General features: G+C 37.9%; 2 protein-coding genes across 15 annotated transcripts in view; one reads left to right on the top strand and one right to left on the bottom strand.

The window, feature by feature from the left end:
• RpL5 (ribosomal protein L5) overlaps positions 1 to 21146 on the bottom strand; it is a 383867-nt gene that overhangs the window by 40083 nt on the left and 322638 nt on the right. The window lies entirely within an intron of this gene.
• The window catches only part of LOC108014217 (uncharacterized), a 64130-nt gene continuing 53903 nt past the window's right edge, over positions 10920 to 21146 (top strand). For 2 of the 13 annotated variants that reach the window (XM_065868431.2, XM_065868428.2), the window contains exon 1: positions 11235 to 11430. The gene's annotated coding sequence lies outside the window, so the exon portion shown is untranslated. Of the gene's footprint in view, positions 11107 to 11158; positions 12157 to 20724; positions 20851 to 21146 lie in introns of those variants that run through there. The other 11 variants (XM_065868426.2, XM_065868425.2, XM_070998739.1 and 8 more) reach the window with 10 other exon arrangements.

Here is a 21146-nt window from a genome sequence, read left to right as displayed (position 1 = left end):
CAAACTTTTTTTTGAGTCAATCGATAGGTAATGACGAGACGAATACATTTCAGTTAAAATTTTTTATCTAGCATAAAAATTGTGGGCGTCACAGGTTTTCGCGGTTTGTGGGCGTTAAAGTGGGCGTGGCTAACTTTTTTTAAAGTCAATCGATAGGTATTGATGAGAACATTACATTTCAGTTAAAATTTTTATTCTAGCATCAAAACTGTAGGAGCCACAGTTTTGGGCGGTTTGTGGGCGTTAGAGTGGGCGTGGCACTCTACTGAAACAAACTTGCGCTGCGCAGGAATCTCAGGAATCTGCGTGCCTAATCCCAGTATTGTAACTCTCATAGTTTCCGAGATCTCAGCGTTCATACGGACAGACGGACAGACGGACAGACGGACAGACGGACATGGCTAGATCGACTCGGCTAGTGATCCTGATCAAGAATATATATACTTTATGGGGTCGGAAACGCTTCCTTCTGCCTGTTACATACTTTCCGACGAATCTAGTATACCCTTTTACTCTACGAGTAACGGGTATAATAAAATCTATTTTAAATGCTTTGCTCGTAAGATTGTTGGAATTTCGAAATTTTTGTTTACCAAAATGTAGGTTTGGAAAATGCCAATTTATATATTAAAAATATATTTCGAAATCCCCACAGTTTGGGGGCTACACTTGAAATGAACTTTTGGATTTTAAAAATTTAAGCCGCTGCTCCGATAAAGATGATTATACCCGTTACTCGTAGAGTAAAAGGGTATACTAGATTCGTCGGAAAGTATGTAACAGGCAGAAGGAAGCGTTTCCGACCCCATAAAGTATATATATTCTTGATCAGGATCACTAGCCGAGTCGATCTAGCCATGTCCGTCTGTCCGTCTGTCCGTCTGTCCGTCTGTCCGTCTGTCCGTCTGTCCGTCTGTCCGTCTGTCCGTCTGTCCGTCTGTCCGTATGAACGCTGAGATCTCGGAAACTATGAGAGTTACAATACTGGGATTAGGCACGCAGATTCCTGAGATTCCTGCGCAGCGCAAGTTTGTTTCAGTAGAGTGCCACGCCCACTCTAACGCCCACAAACCGCCCAAAACTGTAACTCCTACAGTTTTGATGCTAGATAAAAAATTTTAACTGAAATGTATTGTTCTCATCAATACCTATCGATTGACCTAAAAAAAAGTTTGCCACGCCCACTTTAACGCCCACAAACCGCGAAAACCTGTGACGCCAACAATTTTCATGCTAGATAAAAAATTTTAACTGAAATGTATTGGTCTCGTCGATACCTATCGATTGATCCAAAAAAAAATTTGCCACTCCCACTCTAACGCCCATAACGCTTAAATCTGTATTCCGCCGGTAGGTGGCCCATTTTAATCTCGCTTTGCTGCTTGCATATCTCCATATAGCTGAGTAACGGGTATCTGATAGTCGAGGTACTCGACTATAGCGTTCTTCCTTGTTTTTAAATCAACAGTTAATTCGATGGCCCAAGTGCACAAGCTTTACTTGTCAAATTTCTAGCATATTTAAACTCGTTACTCGTAGAGTAAAAGGGGAAAGTTTGTAACAGTAGAAGTATATATATTCTTGATCAGGATCACTAGCCTAGTCGATCTAGCCATTCCCGTCAGTCTGTCCGCCCCGATGAACGCTGAGATCTCGGAAACTATAAGAGCTAGGCTATTGGAATTTGGCATGAAGTTTGTTTCAGCAGGGTGCCACGCCCACTCTAACGCCCACAAACCGCTCAAAACTGTGGGTCCTACAGTTTTGACGCAAGAATAAAATTGTATTTTTAGAGTATTTTTAAAAACATATTTTATGCAACATTTTGTTGCATAAGCGAGTGCCCCCCGAGAAATCAAACGCTAAGAGAGCAAAAGCCGAGAGAGCAAGGCCGTGAGAGCAACCGCAGAAGAGCTGATGAGAAGGATGGGCAGAGCTGTTTTGGGAGGGTAGGGGCAGATAAGGTTAAAATTATTTAATTAAAAGGTCAATTTATAACCGGAAAATAAATTTTAAAGTTCCTCATAACTTGTGGCCCAATTAAAAATTTACATTTTGATTTTAGAATCTTAAGCCGCTGATCTTTTTTTTATCGACGGGTAATTCTATAGCGCAAATGCTTAGGTTTTATTTTTCTAAGTTATTTATTAATCTTAAGACTAGCATTTTTGACCAAGTATGGGAGTTTGTATTGTAAGCAAATAAAACGATACTTTTCCAGCTTTGTATGTATGTTTGGATATGTTTTGCTTTGCTTATATTGTGTGTGTGTATGTTTCAATTTGTAAGTACCCTTCAGTTCTGCAGTAGGGACGAGGTGACATGTCTGAAGCCAAAAAGCTTTGTATACCCGTTACTCGTGGAGTAAAAGGCTATACTAGATTCGTCGGAAAATATGTAACCGGTAGAAGAAAGCGTTTCCGACCCCATAAATAATATACATATATATATTCTTGATCAGCCATGTCCGCCTGTCCGCCTGTCTGTCTGTCCGTATGAACTCTGAGATCTCGAAAACTATAAGAGCTAGGCTATTGGGGTTTGGCATTCAGATTCCTAAGCTTCCTGCGCAGCGCAAATGTGTTTCAGCAGGGAACCACGCCCACAAACCTCCCAAAAAGGTGCCTCTTACAGCTCCTACTGTGGCTCCCACTTTAACTCCCATAATCCCCCCACAAGCTTCACAAAATCGTAAGGATTAACGCGAATATCTCGGAAACTATCAAAGTTAGAGAATTGGGATTTCAGATTTACATTCCGTAGCCTTGTACGCAGCGCAAGTTTGCTACGAGAATATGCCACGCCCACTCTAACGCCCACAAGCTGTCCAAATCTGTGGCGCCCAAAATTTTCTTACTAGAAAAAAAAATGTTAGTCTCGTCAATACCTATCGATTGACCTAAACCAAAGTTTGCCACGCTCACCCTAACGCCCATAACGCTTAAATCTGTCTGCCGCCCACAAATCCATATATTGAAATAGCGGGTAGAAGGTGCATTACAATCTCGCTTTGCTGCTTGCATATCTCCATCTCCCTTTGGTCGAAAACGTTCGGGCAACAAAGAGAGACAGATATTCGGAGGTTCCCTCTCTTTCTTTGTCTTATAATCTGCCTGCGTTTTTCGGCTGATCCGTTTTTTTTTTTTGCGTCTCACCGTTATGTTTGGCTACTGACTAACAAAAATTTTCGTGGAGCAGCGACATTTGAATGCCCTAATATTGTAGGAGCATTATTGTATATCGAAAAATAATCAACTTATACTGATTTATAAAAGTAAACTATTTGATTATAGTAAAATTACGTAAATTGAATTTACTTATAACGCTATGTTAACTTATTATACATTATTATGACAATATAATTTTTTAGTTAAGTTATAGAAATTTAGTCCGTTAAAATTGATTTCAATATTTAAAACATCCATTTAAATTGTGCGCAGCAGAGTTATTTTAATCGATTCTTTAAGTTAAAATAATAAAGTCAGGTAAGTGTTACATTAAGTTTAAGATGTTGATCTTAGTTTAAAGTACGTAGATTTTGAAGGTATTTAATGGGTTCCGTTAGCCGAATGTGAATGATGAAATGTTTTGTGACAATAAAAATCCCGTAAAGGGTTATAAACAGCTCTGAAAGGTAAATATACAAGTAACAAATAAAACGCAGTTTTTAAGCCTATGACTATATATTTTTTCTGGAGCGTTGGCCAAGGATTCGGAGGACCCTGACAAATGTTTAAGGAAGGCGATGACCAATGTAAAAAGCAAATTAACGTAACATAAAGCTAGGTGTTTGGAGCAGATCGCCAGCGCCTAGTAATACGCGCATAGGTGTACGATGGCACCTGCAGCGCTCTGCTTATCTTTTTTATCTTTAAAATCTTTTGTCGCCTTCTTTCTTATACCACTAAAGCTGTCGCTTATCTATTCAGCAACTACTTTGTAAGCCTGCATGTATCTCTATGAAGATCTTGGAGCCAAGCTTTTTTCACAGTCCGTCTGCCGCTCCGCTTTACATTTAAAATAACCTATTCGTGCGTTATTAATTATAAATATAAGGGTGGTATATTCGTTGTCTTCCCCACAAACACTAGGCTTAACAATTAAATAACAATTTAATTAAAATGAATTTAAAAGTTAATTAAAATAAATGTATTTTCAATTCAATATTTTCAATATTCTGGAAATATTCTGAATTTCACAAGTGATTTCACTTGGGACCTGTCATTTGCAAGTGATTTTATAAGTCAAAACTCATTGGAAATATTCAGAATTTCACCAGTGATTTCACGTGGGACGTGTCACTGGCAGGTGACAGGCCATACGACAAATGAGTATAAGGAACTAGTTAAATTCCGAGGGACTTCGAAAAATGTTCATTTGAATTTCACTTGAGAAAAAGCGGACATGCCATACAATTGTATATATGGAGTGTCACTTGTTCTTCACTCGTGCAAGGGGACATGGCCTGCGGTATTCACAAGTGATTGAAGATTTCTTTAAATACAACAAAATTATTAATTTCCTTTAAACCAAAATGTTTCTAGGTTATTTGTCAAGTTTAAAATAAATTATGGATTAAATGAGGAACCGGGAAGAAGTTACTTAGCTACTTTTGTATGGGATGCAAGTCTTTACGTGTGTATTTACATATGTATGTTTCCATTGCATTCAAGAAAAAATTGAATATACAAAATAATTTGTAGTCAAATTGGAATTCCTTCGATATTTTACATAATAGAAATGTGTAAATTGGGGCGGTCAACATTTGTATGTGAATTATTAAGGCCGACCTATCATCTGGATGTAAGGTGAGCTTTGAATAATTCAAAGTATACAAAACGAAATTTAACCAAGAAATGAAGTTGACTTCGGCAAGCTGAAGTTTGTATACCCTTGCAGTTATAATTATTAAATTTAATTCAAAATTCGTAAAAATACAAAAAATTGTATTCCCAATGGTATAAGATAATATGTCAAAGAACACCGAAGCTATAATTTGTTTCATATTATTTTCCCACCAATTTTCCGATCGTTCCTATGGCAGCTATATGATATATGATATAGTCGTCCGATTTTGATCAAATTAAATTCAAATTTCAGAACTAACTAAAAAATATTTTTTCCAAGTGTAGGAGGTTATGTGTTAAAAAAAACACCAATGATATATTATTTTTTTTGCGATTGTTCCCATGGGAGCTATAAGATATCGTTGTCCCATTCGGCTGGTTCCGACTTATATAATACCTGCAAAAGAAAGAAGACTTTTGGAAAGTTTCAATCCGATAGCTATAAGAGACCTTCAGGCGTTATCACCATCTCAAACTTTGTATGACCTTTCGCCTAACTTTCGGCGAAACAACAGTCAGCCTGGAGATTAAGGCATTACTATTTGTGGTACAATTTCCAGAAAGACTTTGTTTTATTTAATTGCAACTTTAAATGCTTCATTTGAGCCAGATTACTATTTTTCTGAAGCTAAGGTAAAAAATTAATACTATATACATATAAGATGAGAAATACTCTCACTTGACGTTTATTATAATGATATATATTAAGTATTATGGTTAACAATAATAATTGCAGGATATTTTCCGCGTTTCGGCTTTTCTTAAAGTATCGTTCGGGTTTCTATTTTTCCACTCCGCTGCTGAATATCGACTCTCTCGGCTGACTGTCACTTCCCGAATGAACTCGTCCTACTTTTACTGCTCTTTCTCTGCTCCTCTCCTCTCTTGTCGCTCTGCTTTTAATTCTGCTGGTTATCTTACTCAACCGTCTTACATTCGGCCATTCCTGACAAATCATCTGTCCCAGATGACCAATCATCCGCATTGTCCTGGACATATCGCCACAGCTTCATATAATCACAACTGGTGAACGTGTTAGATGGGCCTTCAAAGTCTCCTGCCTTCCGAACCTCGTATCTGCCATTCCTCTTGGCACTTGAAACTTCGTACGGTCCCATATATTCTCCCCCCAACTTCTTTCCTGCAACAAACTGTGTGCGGCGTATAGCGACTAGGTCTCCCACTTTATAGTCGACTTCCGGTTTCCGCTTTAGGTCAAAGTTCTTTTTATATGATTCCTGTGCGCGTTGAATCTCAATCTTTGCATCTTTTCTCAGTTGCTGCCGTTGTTCGTCAAAATTTAAGTACATCTCCTCCTCCAAAAGCTGTAGAATACGATCCATTGGTTAATTGTTCATCTTCACGCCAAAAAGCAGCTCAAATGGTGACTTTTTAGTTGACGCATGTACGAGGGAATTAGCCGCTCTCTGGACCTCTGGCACTGCTTTAAACCTCTTGGCTGGTTCATCTACCGAAATCTTTGAAATAATGGATAAAACTGTGCGATTCACCCTTTCAACTCCGGTTGTGCTCCAAACGTGCTCGATTCCGTTTTCCTTCATATGTTCTGCAAACGAGTTGGCCGTTAAAGCGGAGCCTCTGTCCGAAACTATCCGCACAGGGTTGCCAAAAATTTTCGACCAAATCCTTAACTTCTTCAACGTTTCCTCGCAGCTTGTAGTTTTCGTTGGGAACAGCCAAATAAATTTTGTGAATGAATCCACCATCGCAAATATGTACTTATACTGTTTTCCAGTGGCATCCATGGGGCCTAGATGATCAACATGCAGCGTGTGAAGGGGTTGGTCACCTTTATCAATACAGCTTAAGAATCCTTCTTTCTTGCCAAGTTTTTTGTTGAAAATTATGCATCTCACACAGTTGTTCACCACCTGCTGAACCTTCTGTTCTAAGTGAGGAATCCAATACAATTGTTGAACAGCGTGAACAGTTTTCTGTAATGCAAAATGACCTGCACTGTGGGCGTCGACAATAACTTATTTTTCCATCGCCTTCGGGATCACGAGGAGGTCGTTGCCTTTCACCTCCTTATAAACAAGTCCAGCTTTCATCTTGTAGCCCTCATATGGACAGCTGGACAGAATTTCCATAATTGCCTTTAGCATCTCGTCTTTTCCTTGTGCGGCTTTGATCCGAGCTGTGATCTCCGAGGGTACGAGCATCACACGGTCGGGATAGCGACTGAGACAGTCAACATGCTTCAACCGTTCTCCAGGGCGATGTTCCACTGTGAACTCGAAATCCTGTAGATAAACAATCCAATGCGTGACTGCTCTTGGCACATCCGCCTTCTGTAGGGTTGGCTTAAATGCAGAGCAATCCGTTACCAGCTTAAATGGCGATCCCAGCAGGTAATGTCTAAATTTCTTTACAGCTAGATAAACGGCCTTTGCTTCAAGGATATAACTGTGCCTGCGGGACTCAGCTTCTGATGACTTCTTGCTCCAATATTGTACTGGATGGAGTCTGCCGTCGAACCACTGCATTAAGACCGCTGCAAATCCATCTTTTGATGCATCCGTGTGTAACTCTGTTTTGGCTCCTCTGATATACAACTTTAAAACGGGTTATTTCGTCAATGCGTCCTTCAAACTTTGGAATGCGTTCATCTGCGGCTCGGCCATTCGAAAGAAAATATCTTTTCGCAGCAGGTCAGTTAATGGGCGTGCAATCTGCGAATAATTCAGTACGAATTTTCTGAAAAATCCAGACAGCCCTAAAAACGCTTGAACCGCTCTGACGTTTTTCGGCACCGAAAATTTGCTGACCGCAGCTGTCTTTTCTTACGTTTCCGTCCTCAATGTTGTGGCCTAAAAAATAAATCTTCTTCTGCAAAAAGTGACATTTTCGCCACTTTATCTTCAGGCCAAGCGCTCCAGCTGTGTTAAATACCAGTTTCATCTTCTCCAAACATTGCTCTGCAGTTTCTAGTACATCCCTGTTCATCAGCTCTTGGAATACATAATTTACGTAGCGAATTAAAACTGCTGGCGAGTTCCGAAATCCAAACGGGGTTCTATTAAATTCGTACAATCCGTATTTAGTAATGAATTCTGTAATGCTCGGAAGAAACCATTCTCCAAGTCCATCGCAGTAAAGAACCTTGCTTTTTGCAGCTTTTGCAGAACGTCGTCGATAAACGGAACAGGAAAGCAGTCTCTCAAAACCATTGAGTTCAGCTTGCGAAAATCAACGCAAATACGCCGTGTGCCATCCTTTTTGGTCACCAGTACAAGACGGCTGGCAAAGTTAGATGTAGATGGGCGAATGATTCCAGCAGCTAACCATTCGTCGATCTGCTTTTGGACATCCTTCTCTTCGGCAATCTCAAATCAACTTGGGGATTGACGAAATGGGACGATTTCCCCATCCGGGACGATTCGCAGCTTGACTGGCACTTCTGCTACCGAATCCGCCGCTTTGTAGTTCATGATCAGCTGAGACACCTCCTTAGCATACTGCGAAGGAACATCTATTTCATCATCTGTATTAATTATGTTATAAATACTCATCTGGTTTGGTTCCTTACAAGCTTTCTCCCCCAGCGGAGAAGAAAACTTGTATCCGTCGGCCGACAGCGAAAAGTCAAACTTCGAGACGAAATCGAATCCAAACAGCGCGTCATACTCGATGTCCTCATCCTCGACTACGACGAACTTGTGTGGCGTCATTTCCTGGTCTACTGCAACCTCAGTCAAAAAGTAGCCAACTGGGCACGTAACCTTATTTCCCAGCCCACGAAGCTTGGACGCACATCTCTCCAAAATAACATTTGGTAATTTGTTGAAGTGTACTTGCGCAGAATAGATACATCGGCTCCCGTATCTACAAGACACTCCACTTCCACGTGATTGATGCTAACCATTTTCATACGACTTGCACTGCGTACGACTTGGACTCCAGCAACTGACCCAGGGCAATCTCTTGACATGTGCCCCTCTTTGTTGCAACTGAAGCATTTCACGGCAGACTTGCAATCCTTGCGGAGATGATCTACTGCCCACAATTGAAGCAGTGACTCTTCCTGTCGTTGAAATCGTGCTGCTTCTTCTGGTTCGACGCCCACTTTCCGTCGTTCTGCTTGTACGGCTTGTCGACCACGCGGTCGAACACCTCATACTGCTCCTGTAGCTCTTTGTAGGACTTGCAACTGTAGAGAGAGTATCTGAAATCGCTCCTCATGTTTACGCCGTCCACAACATAGCGGATAACCGAGCGTGCATCAATATTGTCAAGTGAAGCAATCTTTTTCATCTGCAATAGGTATTCGTGAAAAGATTCCTGCTTGCGTTTCTTGCGATCGCGGAGCTGCTCATGCACATCCGCGCTGCACACATATTGTCGGCTGAACTCAGTCTCCAGCAGCATACGCATCTCTGAGTATTCGTGTACGTACGTAGAATCCAAAAACAACTTTGCTGTGTTCGTCATTTTGGCACGAGCCTGCACATACATCTGTTTTATGTTTAGACCGTACGCCGCAGCATTTAGCTCAAAATTGTCAAACCAATTCTTTACCGGTATAGACTCTCCGTCAAACTCTGGAATGATCTTCGCAAAGCTTTCAGCCGTAATCGAGCAACTGTTGTTTCGCTCATCCGGTCCAATCTTAATAGCAAGCAGCTGAACCAGGTCTTTCAGGGTTCTTGTATTTTCGTCGATAGAGCGGCTTTCAATTAAACCGGCAGCTCCACTTTCCTCTCCGCTGATTTCGGAAGTTCTTGCACTCCTTTAATTTCTTTTAGATTTCCATCTGCACTTATTTCGCAAACGCTTTTTGCCAGCTCACTCATGTTATTCATTTTGTCTGCTGCAGCCACTGATCTTGTGTAATACGGCTGTTTTCCTTTTGAAATTGGTATTCTCGAAGGTTCTTTCTTTATTTCCTTTTCGCTTACACTCATTCCCCGTTACTGACTTTCCGAGAAGGCGGTGAGACTTCTCGGAACGGCGTCACTTGCAATTTTTGCGTTAGGACGAGCCTCCAAATGTAAGATGAGAAATACTCTCACTTGACGTTTATTATAATGATATATATTAAGTATTATGGTTAACAATAATAATTGCAGGATATTTTCCGCGTTTCGGCTTTTCTTAAAGTATCGGTCGGGTTTCTCTTGTCGCTCTGCTTTTAATTCTGCTGGTTATCTTACTAAACCGTCTTACATACATGTGTTCGTAGATTCTAAAATTTTCCAAAGTCTCATGAATTTAGCAAAGAGCCATCATTACAGTGGGTTATGAATTCAATTCATAAAAAAACACCAAAGATATATAATTTTCTTCTGATTGTTCCCATGGGAGCTATAAGATATAGTTATCCCCAATCGGCTGGTTCCGACTTATATACTACCTGTAAAAGAAAGAAGACTTTTGGGAAAGTTTCAGCCCGATAGCTTTAAAACTATAAGAGACTAGTTTGCGTGTAATCGGACGGACACGGCTTAAACGAATCTAGTGATGCTGATCAAGAATATATATACTTTATGGGGTCGGAAACGTCTCCTTCACTGCGTTGCATACTTCTGACTGAAATCGTAATACAACACCTTATTTAGCGTCTTCCCACAGAGAACCATCTACCATCCGTTGAACGGATGGTCCATAAGATTTTGCCGTTCCGAAAATTTCCCAGTTAGTTTTTTATCGGTGCAACTCTGAGGTCTTCTTCTTGAGAGTGGAAATTGAAACATTCACAACGAAAACGTAAACAATAATGACAGTGATCAATCGAAAATGGAATGCGCAGAATTAACAGGTTTGGTGAGACTAGCAGGATCAGCTCTTATCGGGTGGTAGATGGTACATGTGCTCTGTGGGAATCGGAGTCTCACATTTGAAAATGGAAGGTGCTGAAGCAACAGGTTTGGTTTGATTAGCCACAGGGGTTCAGATTACCTGTTATCGGATGGTAGATGGTGAATGTGGCCTATGGGAATCGTAGTTTCCCATTTGTCAAAAATCCCAACCGTTTCGAACGGATGGACTCTATGGGAAGGGGGTATTAGATCTGCGAATTGTTCTTAAGGTTTATAGCTCATACCCACTGTTGTGTTTAGTCCAATATATATTTTTCATATAGCTGTATCAGAAAGATGAAAAGTCCGTTGTTTAGTTCTGAATTTAGTTTTCCCTTCAAAAAATGTCGGCGTTTTTCGTAATTTTTTTTTTATTAATATTGACCGATATACGAGAGTTGACAAAGATCTTTTGATCGATCTTTTTGAAAACAGTAATGGTTGGTATACATGTTGTATAAGTAATTTTTATGATACTTTGAGGACGTTTAGCATTTAATAAAAACAAATTTAAATTTTTGAAAACATTTTATTCAGTATTTTATCAACCATAGGGTGAGAACAAAATTTCATTTTTGGGACGCACTAGTGTACACACATATGTACAATGTAAATACATATATATGAGTAGATAGACTGTTACTTTAATCACATTCATTAATGAAGCATTTATAAGCTATCTCAAAAGCTTATATGTATTTTCATAGATTTAACAATGATGGGATCGCAAGTATTAGAGGACGGCCACAAATCCGTTTTTTGGAGTGAGAAAATCATTTAATAGTTTACAAAGTGCTTTATAGTCAGTATTTTGGCGATATGTTTGCCTAAATTGAAATAGAACGGCTAAATTGTATTCAAAACAATCAGGAGCAACTTAGGGCTGATAGCTACGTGTATTCATCTTAAAGACGCCTTAAGTAGACGGATGTAAATCCAGCTCAGCTGGGCCTAATGGTTATTTTACCATCTTCATTCACGAGTTCTCCACGATATTTGCATGAGAAAACTCAGGATGCTATGACATATGTCTTGCACTATGGCCGTCCTGATTTATTTATAACATTCAGTCATTATTACCAGGTCAGATAGCCCATGACCACCATGATATAATAGCACGAGTGTTTCATTTCAAAGTTAAAGCACTAAAGGCCCTTATATTCAAGGGCGAATTGTTTGTAACATTGTTACAGTTGTCAATGCTTTATGTACACTGTAGAATGGTAAAAAATCAGATCAAATAGACGAAATAATACATGCAGAAATTCTGGATCCACAAGAAGGTCCCGTGCTACATAACATCGTAAAGTCCAATATGATTCATGGACCTTGCGGAATATTAAACCGTGGTTCCCCGTGCATGAATGACGACAAATGTTAAAAAAGGTGTCCCCGTCAGCTTTCAAAAGAAGAAGTAACAGGAATTAATAGTTATCCCCTGTATCGAAGGAGGGCTTCAGATGATGGTGGCTGTACTGTTGAAAAGAATGGTAATATTTTAGAAAATCGTTGGGTTGTGTCAAATAAATTAGTATTATTGCGTGCAATGGAAGCACACATAGATGTTGAAACTTGCATTTCTGTTAATCTATAAAATACGTTGGCAAATACCTTAATAAAGGCAGCGATCAGGCTTCATTTTCCCATGAAGACCAACGAAATGAAGTAAAACGTATGAAAATGGGAGACAAGCAGTTTGGAAGCCGTGTGGAGAATTTTTGCTTTCCATTTACACGAACGCTTTTCAACAGTTATGCAACTGTCGGTACATTTAGAACAGTGGTCGGCACACACATACCATCACAAGTTTGCCTTACATTAGTGTGAGTGTAACAAACACGAAGTTTGCGCGCGGCGTGCTGAAGCGAGACGTTTCTCTGCTTTGCACTGAGATCCTCTGCCGCAGCAACAAAAAAGCGCGCCGAAGTTGAGAAAAAAATGACCCGAAGACCCATGCCGAAATCACTCGAACATGTACGTTATACGTGAGCGAGCAGATGATGGGCAGAACACTTCCCAATGCTCACTAGATAGGCCGCTGCCGACCACTGATTTAGAACATGACCAGCGCCATCCAAATCCAAATGATTCGAATCAATTAGCTAAGAAGATAAACACTCCTTCGAATTCTACACTTCACGCTTTCTTTGAACTTTGTGAAAATGATGAATCCGCCAGAACTCTTTTATTTTTTTATGGAACAATATAAAGTTTCTTAGAAGAAAACGCGGCAGTAACGTACCTCATTTTTCTGGAGTTAAAAAGGATTCTGCTTTGGGCAACACTGAATTATTTTCTTAGGCTGTTACTCCATGAGGTACGAGGTCCAACTTCGTTTTTGTATTGCAAAACCATACATGGCGTAATACACAGCTTACTTGAGGATAATAATCATTGCGACAAAACTTTGGCCGAAGATAGCGATTGTCAAGTTCCAAAAAATGTACGTGATCTGTTCGGAATTGTGTTAGTTTATTGTCAGCTTATTTAGGTTTTTGGAATAAGAACAAGACTTACTTATCGAAAGATATACTTCATTCATTACAAATGCTCTTAACATGTGACATTAATGACGAAATTATGGGAAAAGTTTATAACAAATGCGTAAAAAGCATTGAACATTTAGAATTGTCTATTGGTGGAATATGTCTTAATGAATGTGGTCTTCCTCAACCAAATATTCCTGAAGTCGAATTGGAAGAAAATAATACCGATTATCTTAGAGAAGAAGTTATGAAAATAACAACACTCTCCTTACCAACAACGAAAAATTGCTTACAGACGAGCAAATAGACGTTTACAATAATAAATAAAACTTCCTGATAAAATTACTGTTGCCAAAAGTTCAAAATTAAAAAAAAATAGACCTTGATGTAGCCTGTGCTGGTATCGCTGCTACCCTGCTCAATAAAGGTCAAACTGCTCATTCTACATTCAAACTTCCTTTGGATTTAGTTAATTTAGAAATTCCTCATTGCTCTATTTCAAAACAATGTATTATGGCTGCTGTGCTTAAAGATTGTAAGTTGATTGTTTGGGATGAGTGCACCATGTCACATAAAGGTGAGCTTGAAGCAATAATAGAATAATGAGAATAGTATGTTGATGGGGTGAATTACAGTCCTGCTAGCAGGAGACTTTCGACAAACCCTTCATGTAGTGCCAAGAGGTACAGTAGCTGATAAAATAAAGGCCTGCTTAAAATCTTTATATTTATATGCGAGTATACTTTAGAGCAGATATTTCAGCAGGAATTCTTACCGAAACACTTTTAAAAATAGGAAATGCCGTCCGTCCAACAGTTGATGGAAAAAAGCTGTAGCATCACGCTTAGGAAATTAAGTGAAACACAACCTCACCTCCAAAATATTTCCAGACATTTCTAACGTATTACGTAAAAGCTTAGATTGGTTATCTGAGCGCGAAATCGGTCCATTTTGCCCCTGATGTTGGTAATGCCAATCCTTACCCTGTCGAATTCTTAAATCCTTTGAATCCAGCAGTGATTCCGCAGCATAATCTGTTTCTTAAGATTGAAGCACCCGTAATGTTATTGCGAAATTTAAGTTCCCCAAAGCTATGCAATGGGACGAGATTGCAGATAAAAGGTCTCCATTAGAATGTAATTGAAGAAACAGTATTTACGGGTTGCGCGAAGGAGGAATCGGTGTTTATATGCCGTTGCAGTAACTACAAATATATCGCAGGTATATCAGACCATGGAGCTGGCTGGACTAGATTTTAGAGAAGATTGCTTCTCTCAATGACAATTTTACGTCGCATGCTCTAGAGTTAGTTCTGCCAGTAGCCTTATATTTCTCGCTCCTAAAGGATCCAAACTAATTTTAAACGAACGAAGTCGAGGCGGATATAGCTAGTATTTTATAAGTGTTATAGGAACCAACGTGGAAATACTGCATGTTTTAGTACATAACTTTTTCCAGCTACACCTATATACATTCAGCCCAAAGTTTATATTGAGTAGCAGAAGCTAGCTCTGTCGAAAAATGTGGTTCTCTGAAGTTCTGGGTTTTTTTAAGCTTGGTTCGGTTAGCTGATTCTTTAAACGATTTCTCGTTGCGGCTTTGTCTGAGCTCGCAAGCAAATGGTATGGCTATACCTATTGTAGACAAGCTTGATTCTATATATATATTATCATATCATATGTTTATTTGTTTAAATAAGTTAAACGATGGTTCCAATACTTCGTAAGCCCTTTACGTTGGTCAATACTGAAATTCCAATTACAGGTGCAATTCTTTTGCGGCCTTACAATGCAAAGCTATTATAAATAGAATTAAATCTTTTTTACCATGGAATTGGTCCAAATATGGCTTGTTTGGTTCGTTTGGACGGTAGCTTTGAAATTATACATACCTCTGTTTCTTGTCGGATTTTTTTCCAGTTTTTACGATATCAACAGACACCTTACAGTTACTAAATCGTTAAAAAATTTCACAAAATTTCAAAGTTTGCCGAGTTGAAGCTCACAATATATTGAATGTGGTCTGTTAATTTCTTCGAAAATATTAAAAGATGATATTATAGTTCCTTACTAAAAAACATCATTTGTGATACATTTTTTTGTGATTCAGCGGTCCAACTCCATCTGGAACTAACATCATCCTTCTTGGGGCATTTTCCAAATATTATTTTGCAAGCTAGTGCATTAAAAATGCCGGCTTCCTTTTCAAGCCTTTCGAAGAACTGCCTCATTTCGAGAACAATTTGGTGTACATGTCGCTTACGTAAATTCTTGCTATAACTTTTTTTCATTTTTAAGAAAGCAAATCTAATCTGTTTTCTTAAGTTACTTTTCGTTCCTCATAATTTACAAATACTTGAATAAGTTGGGCCTAGAAGCTTTGTTTAGAGTTTGCCTTGGGCAAACTTGGGGCATTTTCAAAATATTATTTTGCAAGCTAGTGCATTAAAAATGCCGGCTTCCTTTTCAAGCCTTTGGAAGAACTGCCTCATTTCGAGAACAATTTGGTGTACATGTCGCTTACGTAAACTCTTGCTATAACTTTTTTTTATTTTTAAGAAAGCAAATCTAATCTGTTTTCCCAAGTTACTTTTCGTTCCTCATAATTTACAAATACTTGAATAAGTTGGGCCTAGAAGCTTTATTTAGAGCTTGCCTTTGCAAATCTACTTCTTCCTTTCCTGCGCATAGATTTTCCTGTTTACCTTGAATTCTGGTAGTGACTTTCAATATTTTTTTGTTTCTAGATCCTTTATTGTTATTCTTGACAATGCATTTGTTACATGGCTGTCTTTCCCTTAAGATATTCCACAGTGAAACCACATACCTCTAAATCTAGTCACATACGTGTTCATTTTGAGCTCAGGTTAGATATTGAAAAATGTATGCTAATCAGCTATGATCTCTTTTGAATTTGAAATGTGTTATGTAAATATATGGTCGAAAATATCTGTTAATTCTTGTCCTGTTGCGTTTTTGTTACTTTTTTCCTTTCTGAATGATCTAGATACATATGCTATTGGTAGCTGGATTAAAATGTCTTTACATACGTGTTTGCTTGCATCTGTTGTTATACAAATCGGAAAATATCTATGTCATCATATTTCTTGCAGTCTTGTAAAAAACCTTTATAAGTACACTTGTGTTTAAGAAAGGTTACTTCGTGGGTGCCGTTTAAGGTTGTGCTCCCTGCATAAATAAAAAAAAAGCTTCTTAAGTTATTGATCATATATTTTTCTGAACATCCGATGACAATTAGGTCATTCACATACAAGAAAGCCTGGGAAGGTTCAATACCAGAAAAATCTAATTGTCATCATTCTGTAATATAAGGAAGTCGCGTGAAGCGATAGAAGCCATTGCTCTTAGAAAGGGAAGTTACATATTTTGATATAAGTTCTACTTGATAAAATACTAACATCAGAAAAGCTCTACCCAATTGGTCGGGAATGTCGTCTATTTTTGGTAGTCGAAATTTGTTACTTAACACCGTCTTTTGGTATCTTAATTTGGTAATGATTTTTTCTGTACCATATAATATACTGTTATATTCATTCATTCGGTTGTAAAAATTATTAGATGATATCGACTCGGTTTCTGTTTCGAATATAAAACTGTAAGCAAAAAGTAAAAAGAATTTGCAATTTAAAGTTCGCGGGCCTAACGTTTCTGGCTAGTTCTCTTATTCTTGAGTTGGCAGGACTGTTATGGGCCAACTAGGCCAAATTATATGTCAATGTCATTATCAGTTATATATTAACGCTTGTGTTTACAAACGACCAAAAGTATATTTCTCGACCTTTCAACCGAAAGCGCTCAATTTCTTGAAAAAAAAAAATTAGTTGCGTTGATGTGTTTAAACATTGCTTTCTGACTATCCCCTTTAGTTCTGGAGTAGGCTCGGGGTGACATGTCAGAAGGCAAAAGCTTTTTGTTTTTTTTTGTGCCTAAAACGCTATGCCGCTGTTGACGACTGTAGAAGACTGCCGACGAAAACGGTCGGGCAACAGAGGCAGATATTCGGAGGTTCCCTCTCTTTCTTTGTCTTATAATCTGCCTGCACTCGGCGCTCTCAGAGACAAATTTTGGCCGGTTCGTTATTTTATGCTCGGCTAGCGACTAACATTTCGGCCGAAAAATTTCGTGGAGCAGCAACATGTGAATGCCCTAATATTTTAGTAGCATTATTGTACTTCGGTAAAAAAAAATGAACTAATATTGTTTTATTGGATATAAAGTAAATTATTTGATTATAGTAAAATTAAGGAAATTGAATTTACTGTTATGTTAATAATGTAATGTAATGTTATGTTTACGGATATTATACATTACAATATAATTTTTGGGTTTAGTTATAGAATTTAGAATTTTATAGATTTTATAGAATTTAGTCCGTTAAAATGTATTTCAAAACTTAAAAAATGAATATTGTATTTTTTACTCAAGAAGTAAAAATTATATAGTCGGATATTTTTCGCTTTTGAAAGGGTATAAGTGCTGTGGCACGCACTTTATTTTCGGAACTGAAGTGTTTTTTTTCGATTCCTTCCAATCGGTCAAACTGTTAACAAGGAATATTATTCGTCTAAAAAGACCAGAATTATTGGCCAACAACTTTTGGTTGTTGTTGTTTTACGATTATGCACCCTCTCACTCTGCACTCGTTCTTCGTGACGATTTCGCAAAAAATTCAACGCATATCGATCCGCACATTATTCGCCTGATTTGGTTCCGTGTGACTTCTGCCTATTCCCAAAGGCGTTCCGGGGAACCCGTTTCGAGTCGATTAAGGAGGTAAAAGCTGAATCGAAGAAGGCGCTGATGGCTATACCAGAAAGGGACTACTTGCCATGTTTCGAGGATTTAAGGAACGTTGGCATAAGTGTATTTTATCGGGAGGGGATTACGTTTAAGGGGATAACATTGTTTTACAAGAACAAATAAAGGTTTTTTTAGTTGACAAACAAATGCGACATATTTTTTTCCCACAATATTTGGCGCATAATTCCTAATGAATTTTTTGAACTGACGTGAGAAAAATGTATTCAGTTTATCTACTAATTTTTTTTTTGCGTTTTGAATCTTTTTTACTATGTTGTAATCAACCAATGGTTCAACTTTTAATGCACTTGTATTTAGTGATTGTATTTTTAGTTGCTGTATTTCAAATTCGGACAAAAGTGTTTTAAAAATCTGCAATGGAATTTCCAGTTATATGTACTCCGTTTTTTATTCTTCGGTTTGGTATAAATATATACCTGATTGCTAAGATTATTGTAAATGTTGTCATTTCATTATGTATTTATTAATTCTATGTTCGTTGCGATGCCTGACTATCGAATGCTGCGAGAAGGGGCGTAGCACAGCTGATATCGCTAATAGTTTATCCCGAACAAGTCGGCAGGCAACGTTCATGCTAAAAACTCTACAAAATACTAGATACTAAAGATACTAGATTCTATAATATACTATATTAAGAAAGCTCGAAATACCAATGAGAGTTGTTATACAAATCGGAAAATATCTATGTCCATATTTCTTGCAGTCTTGTAAAAAGCCTTTATAAGTACACTTGTGTTTAAGAAAGGTTACTTCGTGGGTGCCGTTTAAGGTTGTGCTCCCTGCATAAATAAAAAAAAAGCTTCTTAAGTTATTGATCATATATTTTTCTGAACATCCGATGACAATTAGGTCATTCACATACAAGAAAGCCTGGGAAGGTTCAATACCAGAAAAATCTAATTGTCATCATTCTGTAATATAAGGAAGTCGCGTGAAGCGATAGAAGCCATTGCTCTTAGAAAGGGAAGTTACATATTTTGATATAAGTTCTACTTGATAAAATACTGACATCAGAAAAGCTCTACCCAATTGGTCGGGAATGTCGTCTATTTTTGGTAGTCGAAATTTGTTACTTAACACCGTCTTTTGGTATCATAATTTGGTAATGATTTTTTCTGTACCATATAATATACTGTTATATTCATTCATTCGGTTGTAAAAATTATTAGATGATATCGACTCGGTTTCTGTTTCGAATATAAAACTGTAAGCAAAAAGTAAAAAGAATTTGCAATTTAAAGTTCGCGGGCCTAACGTTTCTGGCTAGTTCTGTTTTTCTTGAGTTGGCAGGACTGTTATGGGCCAACTAGGCCAAATTATATGTCAATGTCATTATCAGTTATATATTAACGCTTGTGTTTACAAACGACCAAAAGTATATTTCTCGACCTTTCAACCGAATGCGCTCAATTTCTTGAAAAAAAAAATTAGTTGCGTTGATGTGTTTAAACATTGCTTTCTGACTATCCCCTTTAGTTCTGGAGTAGGCTCGGGGTGACATGTCAGAAGGCAAAAGCTTTTTGTTTTTTTTTGTGCCTAAAACGCTATGCCGCTGTTGACGACTGTAGAAGACTGCCGACGAAAACGGTCGGGCAACAGAGAGGCAGATATTCGGAGGTTCCCTCTCTTTCTTTGTCTTATAATCTGCCTGCACTCGGCGCTCTCAGAGACAAATTTTGGTCGGTTCGTTATTTTATGCTCGGCTAGCGACTAACATTTCGGCCGAAAAATTTCGTGGAGCAGCAACATGTGAATGCCCTAATATTTTAGGAGCATTATTGTACTTCGGTAAAAAAAAATGAACTAATATTGTTTTATTGGATATAAAGTAAATTATTTGATTATAGTAAAATTAAGGAAATTGAATTTACTGTTATGTTAATAATGTAATGTAATGTTATGTTTACGGATATTATACATTACAATATAATTTTTGGGTTTAGTTATAGAATTTAGAATTTTATAGATTTTATAGAATTTAGTCCGTTAAAATGTATTTCAAAACTTAAAAAATGAATATTGTATTTTTTACTCAAGAAGTAAAAATTATATAGTCGGATATTTTTCGCTTTTGAAAGGGTATAAGTGCTGTGGCACGCACTTTATTTTCGGAACTGAAGTGTTTTTTTTCGATTCCTTCCAATCGGTCAAACTGTTAACAAGGAATATTATTCGTCTAAAAAGACCAGAATTATTGGCCAACAACTTTTGGTTGTTGTTGTTTTACGATTATGCACCCTCTCACTCTGCACTCGTTCTTCGTGACGATTTCGCAAAAAATTCAACGCATATCGATCCGCACATTATTCGCCTGATTTGGTTCCGTGTGACTTCTGCCTGTTCCCAAAGGCGTTCCGGGGAACCCGATTCGAGTCGATTAAGGAGGTAAAAGCTGAATCGAAGAAGGCGCTGATGGCTATACCAGAAAGGGACTACTTGCCATGTTTCGAGGATTTAAAAAACGTTGGCATAAGTGTATTTTATCGGGAGGGGATTACGTTTAAGGGGATAACATTGTTTTAGAAGAACAAATAAAGGTTTTTTTAGTTGACAAACAAATGCGACATATTTTTTTCCCACAATATTTGGCGCATAATTTTTAATGAATTTTTTGAACTGACGTGAGAAAAATGTATTCAGTTTATCTACTAATTTTTTTTTTTGCGTTTTGAATCTTTTTTACTATGTTGTAATCAACCAATGGTTCAACTTTTAATGCACTTGTATTTAGTGATTGTATTTTTAGTTGCTGTATTTCAAATTCGGACAAAAGTGTTTTAAGAATCTGCAATGGAATTTCCAGTTATATGTACTCCGTTTTGGATTCTTCGGTTTGGTATAAATATATACCTGATTGGTAAGATTATTGTAAATGTTGTCATTTCATTATGTATTTATTAATTCTATGTTCGTTGCGATGCCTGACTATCGAAAGCTACGGGAAGGGGCGTAGCACAGCTGATATCGCTAATAGTTTATCCCGAACAAGTCGGCAGGCAACGTTCATGCTAAAAACTCTACAAAATACTAGATACTAAAGATACTAGATTCTATAATATACTATATTAAGAAAGCTCGAAATACCAATGAGAGTTGTTATACAAATCGGAAAATATCTATGTCCATATTTCTCGCAGTCTTGTAAAAAACCTT

The sequence above is a fragment of the Drosophila suzukii genome (genome assembly GCF_043229965.1).
Source record: "Drosophila suzukii chromosome 2 unlocalized genomic scaffold, CBGP_Dsuzu_IsoJpt1.0 scf_2c, whole genome shotgun sequence".
NCBI lineage: Eukaryota > Metazoa > Arthropoda > Insecta > Diptera > Drosophilidae > Drosophila > Drosophila suzukii.
The sequence above is the reverse complement of the archived record's forward strand: the minus strand, read 5'-3'. Positions and strand labels throughout refer to the sequence as shown.